This window comes from Notolabrus celidotus, chromosome 15, assembly GCF_009762535.1.
Source record: "Notolabrus celidotus isolate fNotCel1 chromosome 15, fNotCel1.pri, whole genome shotgun sequence".
NCBI lineage: Eukaryota > Metazoa > Chordata > Actinopteri > Labriformes > Labridae > Notolabrus > Notolabrus celidotus.
The window spans coordinates 13,921,453-13,930,087 of record NC_048286.1 but is presented as its reverse complement, the minus strand read 5'-3'; positions in this window follow the sequence as shown (position 1 = coordinate 13,930,087).

Here is an 8,635-nt window from a genome sequence, read left to right as displayed (position 1 = left end):
CTACAGTCACACATTATATTCAGTTAACCTTTACCTTTCTAGTATCCGAAAAATGACCACGTGCTTAACTTTGATGAGTCGCAGGAGGAGAGAAAGCATTCACACCTCCTGAAGACTCTAAAGGCAGCGAGGAAACGTGATGTTAGCACCATCTAGCGGACATTATTGGGCACTGCTACAGTAAACGAGACCAAAGCATGCATCCAACACTACTGCTTTCACAACATTGGAACATATACCTCCTCCAGAACTGTTAAAACGTTTTTCAGGTATTCTTCTGTTTTTTTCATATTTTACCTAGCGTCATTTTGGTAGAAAATAGCTTTTCGGCTGAACAACTTATTATGAAAGCTATAGCTTCTTCATGCAGAAAACCTGTGATCACTTTATAGAACAACATGCTCTGATGAAAAGATTATATAGGGTAGAAAAATAATGTCACATAGATGAGTCATAGTATTAAATAACAGCTTACAAATATATTTATTAATAGTACAAATCTACAGTAAGCAATATCCAAAAATGTTCATCATGTATGCCTTTTTCATTAATAATCTCAATGATGCATCCCTCCAAATTAAAAGTTAACATTCAAGTGATTCAAATAATGAGCATTGAAATAAAATTTGGAGTGATCCTGATTGTAGTATCAATTGGAATAACTGTAATTTTATTTTATTTGTAATCTTAATAGTTCTATTTATTTATTTATTTATTTATTTATTTATTTATTTATTATCTATTTATTTATTTATTATCTATTTATTTATTTATTAAGTCACTTTTATTCTACTTTATTTATTTATGTACTTCTTTATTTATTTTAAGTCTTGCATCTTAAGTTCTTTTAATGGTTTAATATTTTGTCTTTTATTATCTTAGAAATGTATTTTACTTTGGCGATTTTAATTTCCTGTTTTGACATCTTATTTTACCTCCAGTGTTTCCTCATTAAGATATCATGAGAGCGTTTCCTCAGTTCGTTTCTGCAACTTCTTTTTATTTTTTATTTATTTATTTTATTTTTATTTGTTTTTATTACTATTGTTGCATATCGTGTTCTTAACTTTAGGATTGTGGGTGGGTTTGGGGTTGGGGCTGGGGCTGGGATCTTTTTCTTAATTTATTCTATTTTTTGTTTTTATGTACAGCACTTTGTGTTACAATGTCATTGTATGAAAAGCGCTTTATAAATAAAGTCTGATTGATTGATTGATTAATCCAGTGAACAACTAGAGAACCGTACAGGCTAGCCAGAGGTTTTTGGGCAGCTGCAGACACAGAAATCTGGAAGTCATGAGCAGCTATAAACTGGGCCGGATTTATCCCCAGTATCTGTCAGCACTGGCAAAGAGGCCAAGTCAGTAAAGGTGTTAAATACATGAAAATAAGTGATGCATGTGCAGCTAAGAGCAACTGAATGTAGATGTTTTATTTTCAATGAAAGACTTAATAGGTATAATCAGTGTGTGTGACTGAAGTGTTAATACTCTCCTCCAAGTGAAATATTAAGTGTAAAACTTATTTATATTATTCCATCTTAACCAACTCCATTTCCGCGGTCCATCTTTCAAGGTTTTCCTGGTTTGTTGTTCCAACAAAGAAGGACATCATGTCACCTTTTTGTTGCCATGGTGACCTCACTGAGATGATGATGTCATTAAGCTTAGTGTTGTTAACAGGAAGTAATGTCCGACAAGTGCGTCTTGTCATTACATCTGCATCACAGGCCTCAGTCAGACTCCCTCTGTTTGACATAACACAGCTACACTAACATCATGCTGTGTATAAATATTAAACTAATCACATTAACATTACTTCACAGAGTTTTCCATGAATATTTTCCAGATGTGCCTCCAACCTGTTGATGCACATTTGAGCTTTGTGTCATAATAAGATGAAACATAGAAAGAACATTTTAAACCACATCTTCTGGACATGACAGTTTCAGATCTGTGTGTACAAGTGTGATGGAACCACTAGATGTCAGCATCGTGATGAGATAATAATATCTATTGTTAAAGCTTAAACCTTGTAAAAGAAAAAAAGAAGCGCACATGGTCAAAACATATACTTAGTTTTATTTCTTTATAAATTGAGGCCAAAGCAAGAGTTGTATTTTCTATTCTTAAAGCATCTTTCAAACTAGAAGATGTTGTTATGCATAAAAAACATTTAAAAACAGTAAAACTATTTATTTAAATACAATGAATTAGACATAATTAGAAAAGTAGATATTATGGAAATAAAACTAGTACACTCATAAAATGAAGTATGACAATAAGAAGTAACGTGCCTTCCATAGTGTAATGAGATTTTATTTCCTTTCTCTACCTGAGCAGATGAGGTTTGTTTTAACATTAATCTAGTCTTGAACAGATTCATATCCTCAAACTGTTATAGTGTGAAGGTTTTGAGCTGTTTCATGTGTTGGACTTGGCAGATCTTACAGAGATGGGATCTTTTACTGTGGTAGATCATCTAAAAGATACCTGGTAAATACATCTTTAGCGTTGATTGTTTTTTGGAGTTTAACATTAAGAAAAAAATGTAATATCAGGAAAAAGTACTCTGACAACTTGAGATGATGCTTCTTAGAATTTACCCTCCAAATCAAACTGCTCTGTTGTGTTGCTCAATTCTCTTTAGATCATCAAAAGCAGACTTGAGATGTTAAGCAAGACACAGAAGTCTAAAAGAAGAGGAACATAACTTTGTATAAGCATCTCTTCCCCTCCTGTGCACTTCTGTTTCACTAACAAACCCTCAAAAAGGGAAAGAAGGAGAGTTGTGCCTCACTAAGTTGCGACACACCCCAAGGGGCTCACACCTGGAAACAACTCATCACTTTCCCCTCAAATGTCCCTGTCAGTCTACAGACATGAGAAACAAAGCAAAGGGTCTAACTCTGATCAGACTTTATCTTCAGGATGGGCATTACCACAGGCGTTGACGTCCCTATCTCGCCTGCTCGCCTCTTGGTCATACAGGGTGTAAAAAGGATTCTGATAAGAATAATCATGGTAGAGTGCTTCCAAATCTCAATATAAACTGTCTATGTAATCTGTAAGGCCACATTTGTTTCTTTTGAGCTAAGAACACACCTACTGTACTAACATGATTTATTTTACTGTATGTTACATGATCGTGGGGGTAGATTATCAGTTAAGAACTGTTGCAAATTTAATGAAAAAATAAATAAAAAAGTGGAGAAACATAATGGCTAAAAAATGTAGTTTGGAAGTGCTGAGGAAAAAGTGATGAAATCTGGGCAACACACTTTACATGATGATCAATATTAAGCCTGTTTTTAAATATGATCCTCTTTGCAATGGCCAGATCAATAACTTAGAGGATTTTAAATAAAACAAATTGTAGACTTTTAATTACTAAGTAATTATCAGATATTAGATACTGTATCAGATATTTTGATTTAAAAGACTACTAAATCTGAGATTTATCCACTTAGAACAGAGAAGATGTTTTAAAAACATCAGCCTGGGAACCACACAAATCTGAAAGCTCATGTTTTATTTGCTCTGGCAGATTTGTCTGTTCTCTTTCCTGCTCAAACTTTTAGTCAACCTTGCTCAGATTTGACAATAAGTAATGGGGTTAATATGTTGAATGTTTTGTATCCACGTTGGCAGCATTAATTGACAAACTGGAGGATAGCCCATGTTAAACAAGCAATAAGTGGGGCAAATTGTCTGCTTTGTTAAGCCATAGAAAATGGACAGTGGACCAGCAACCCACCAGCTTGCGGCTACATCACATGATTTGTTGCTGTGATTGGTTGTAGGTCTATCTAATTGTCCCTTGAATGGTTTTGCACCAATGCAGACTAATCTAAACCTAAACATAACATGTAAATAGAGAACTGAAAGGGGGCAGGGATTGATCCTCGTAGTACTCCAGAAATAAATTGTGTTGAAGAAGATTTACGTTTACAATAGCCATAGAAATGTACTTTCTGCATGTGTTGCCTGTTAAAACACAGACAGTTTGTTTACAACTTATGTTGGCGAACAAGTCTTTTGTCATAGGGTTTTATCCTCAGAGGGACAGATGTTTGCGCTTAGATCACAAATTCAACCAGATGAAGCTTCAGGGGCAAAGGAACAACACGATGCATTTATTAATTGCAGGAAAAAAACTGTGTGTCATATCAGGGTGCGGTATTTCCCAATAACTTCTTAAAATAGAGAGCATGAGGCTCTATTTCTCGGCCGTCATTCAGTCTCTTTTCCTTTTCCACACAATGACACTTCTCTCTGGGTCATCCCAGGCCAGAATCAGCTGTGAGGGAGGCTGCAGCTGCTCAGTTGGACTCTGTCTTGTTTCATTAACGCTAAGTAAAGCAGATCATACCATTCCATCAACACCACCTGCTGGTTGAGAGCATGACCCATTCACTATACATCTACCATATCGTCTGTCTTCATACAGCCACCTGTACTTTCCTGGCTCCAGCTCTTCACATGTCACTATGTTTACTGTTGAGACTGCGTTGGGTCATTGTAGACTTTTTTTTCCAGACTGAGTGAACCTGAATGAATGGCTGTGCTTGTTCAAGGGCAAATAGAAAACTGCGATTCTGTAAACATCAGGCAGGGTGTTTTACAGGTTACTAGGAAACCAAAGAGTTGATCCTATCATGCTGCTCTGGTAATAAAAACCTGTTGACATGGGTTTGATATTAGAGTCAGATATTTCTGTTAGAGACGTGTAGTTAATGCTGGAATAATCCCGGCTGTTGGCTGTCAGTGGGATGAAAATGTTGATACAATAAACAAAAGGATTCTTCTGGAGAGAGTATTTCTCTTAAAGCTAAATGTGGGTTTTGGATGATCCCATGTATTACAACCAACTATTTCACCTAGCATTACAGGTATTCCTCCCACACATACACAGCAGCAGCTAAAATGGGCCTACTTAAACACTTTCAGGAATGGGCAAGCCACTACATGCTCACATACAATTTGGCTCAAGTGTGTCATAACACTTCACTAGAAAATGTGAATGGACCATAGGTTACATGCCACAAATGAAGCACCAGGATTAAGTTCCACTGTGGTGTTTTTTGATTGTAAGGTGCTCTTACTTAAGACCGCAGCTTCCGTTTTTTGGTTTCTGTGCTCAAGATTTATCAAGAAAACAGTTCGATGCAAGACTCCACAATCTTCTGAGCTTTGGTAAACCTTTGGAGTTTTGTCTTTAATGATTTTCTTTTTTTCTTTTGGGGGGGGGGACGACTTTGTCTTGGTCTCCTTTAACCTTCTATAAAATGCACTCATTGGTGATATCTGACTCCATTTTTCACCGCAAAGCCATCAATCCAGCACATGAGGTTGACAGTGCTTTCACAGAGGTTTCAACAAAAACAACAGCTACCCCTCCAGCCCCTGAGGACAGACCTTTCCTGAATCCTGAGAACTGCTGCACATGGTGCACCCAACGCCTGAAACAGCAGAGTGGCGCAGACGCACCGTCAGCCTCCAAACCTAAGCCACAAATTATGTCTGGTACATGGAAAAGATCATGTGGCCCTGCAGCGGAGTAGGGGTGGTGAGAACGAGGAGTTTGGTGGTAACTGGGTTGGATTGGACGGATACGATTTGCATTCCTCTCAAGGGATGTGATATCGAGACAAGGTCAGACCAAGGCTAATACACAAGACTCTGAGGACAAGGAGTAGGAATTGAATAATTGCTTTTCACCCAGAATGATTTTTTTATGTTGAAAATAATACCATCGTTGTTATTACTTTGCATCTCCTTTAGATAAAGTCATTCATATCATAAACATCTTTATAGACATGAACATGCAGTAGATACCTTGCATGCATTACTTACAAAATATATAAACTACACATTTATACATTTTGTGTGCATTTATGATATTTTCCTTTCAAGGAAATACCTTAAACTCTATCAACATCCCATTGCACATTCCATTTCATTTGAATAGTCTGTGCACAGACTAACCTCAATACCCCGAGGAACTCATTGTAATTGCAAAGAAACGTAACACTGGAGGCTACCGCTCTAATCTGGACTGAGTATTCTAGTCACACTTGGAGCCGAAATGAAGTTACAAAAGGTTGACTTTCTTAGATATATGATACGACTACCTCCTTAAAGATCTATGATATTAACATCTAAATAACATATTTTATTAATATATGCATGTTAGCTTTGGGGAAGCATCAGAAATAACAGAAATGGTATATAGCAATATCACCACCAGCAGGAAGGGAAAACTTTCCTGAGAGCCTGAAGAGATTAGTGTCCATTACCAAACAAATTTCTGCTACCACCTACAACACTTATGACAGCCTCAGTTCAACCCACATAGGAGCCCCTGTTTAGAAAAAGCACACGCTTTTGTCCTCATGGCCATGTTCCCTCGACACCAAATGAAACAAGCTCTGTTTTCTTGGTTGCTGGGTCTGAGAAGAGGGGGCGAATGTGTTTTAAGAAGGGTGTGGGAATCAATTATCCCACTGAAGAGACATGCAGGACCAGTGGGTATTGCACCGGATTAGTGTCCATTCTTGTCATGTACTGACAAACCCTCTCGCTGATCTCCTTAAAACCAGGTGTTATTAAGAAGCAAGGCCCTCACTGGGGGCCTATAGGCTTTTCAATACCCTTTAAGATTGACTGACAAGCTTATAATGTTAAAAAAGTGCATTCCTGTGCTTTCATGCGCTCACCTGTGTGAACTCTTGAATGATATTGTGCGTGAGTTGAAAGTGAAATCATGCAAATAGTAAAGTCATAAAAAACTAACTAACCCACGACTGCTCTAATTATGTTCTACTAAATATTACCCATCATCTATTGGTTACAAAAACACCTCAAAACCATTTACTCCACATTTAGTTTGAAGTTAAAGGGAGTTCCCTGTTATTTGGGTCAAATACAATCATTAATGATTATCTGTCCCATTAAAATTAATCTTTAGCCAGCAGCAAATTAGTGTTGCACAAAATACTGCAATTGGCGATTCGTTTTTAATTAGTTTAACATGATTTAATTTTGGATTTCTCTGGATATAAATTAAATTGCTCTATGATATGGTGACATACACTGACATCATTTGAGAAAATGCCCTCATTTGTTCACTTGTTGAGAATATGATTAAAAAACTGGTGCCAATCTGAACATAAGGATTTAGCCCGAAGCTGGTTAGCCTAGCTTAACATAAAGAATGGCATTTGGAAAATGTAAAGTTTGGCTATTTTGAAGGTAACAATATGTAACCATTAACAAGTCATCAACTCAAAATTCCTTTATTTGTTTTAACCTGTGCAAAAATCTCACTGTGATGACAAGATTTCAGAAAGACATGGCACCCAGCCAAGAAATAGTCCCACAGATAAGTTCCCATCAAAAACTTAAGTTGAGGGTTTTACACTTTGGTTAATGTTACGATTCAAGAAACAAGTCTCGATACATTATCTATTGATCTTTAGAGCTGTGGATTGTTCATTTTGTGTCTTTAACAGAAACAGACTAGCTGTTGACATTTGTTTAATGCTAAGCTAAAATAAATTACACACATATGTAGCTTATAGAGATGTCGATCACCTCATCTTACCAGAAAGGGCTGGTTTATCCAGTAGCTACCAGAAGCTGCCAGTGTGCAACACTGCAACAGATGTGCTGTTGTATTTTTTATAGCGTTATAGCCAGCAATAGCAACAGGAGGATGTTATGATAGATATGGTTGCTGTGGTCTACTGTTACTACCAAGAGCTTCCGCAGTAGCTTAATCATTAATACGTTTGTTCACTTATTGTTTTACTGTTTCCTTCAGTTCCCTGCATTGTTTTGGTAGAGTAATGGTAGCTTGTCAGGGCAAATCCGGTAGCTATTTGAAGCTGCCCAAACATAAGTGTTAGCTCTGGTCACTACCTGGCTATTACAGTTCTTTTGATACAACATTGTTAATAAGGTTGTTGTTGTCCAACAGAAAGCCAATTGGCACACACATCCACACATTTTATATCATATCATACCTTATGCTAAAAAAGTAGTAATCATAATAGATCAACTATTGCACTACACTTGCAACTACAACTATCAAGCATGCTCAGTCCTTCATTTGTTTACTCACAGTGAAACTTGGCCTCGTGAAGCCACTTGGCCAGTCTGACGTTGTTTGTGTGTGTTTCTGCAGTTAATGGGCTGGATATTATTTCCATTGTAATGAATAGACTTCACCCTGATTCCTGGCAGCCGTGCTCCCCAGGTGTAGCTGAGAAAACTTGGACCCTTCCCAAGTTCAGATATCTGTCTCTCTTTACATGCCAGATATCAAGGTGTGTGTGGACAGAAAAGAAGTCGGGTGGTAGCGGTGCCATTGAAAGTTGTTTACACAGGAGTCAAGCAGGTTTATCTCTGAGTAAAGGCACGCTCAGGTGAAAAACAATCTGTGGATTATATTTACAAATCAACAGGTCATCTCACTCCACATTCAGTATCTGTAATATTCAGTCTTATTTATTTGTGATTTAGAATAAAACTGTGGATACTGCTGTAATATTTATGAAGTGTCCTCCAGATAATTTAATTAAGATTTTATAGCTTTCAAAACTATAAGTACATGACAAGAATGAGGAAATAGT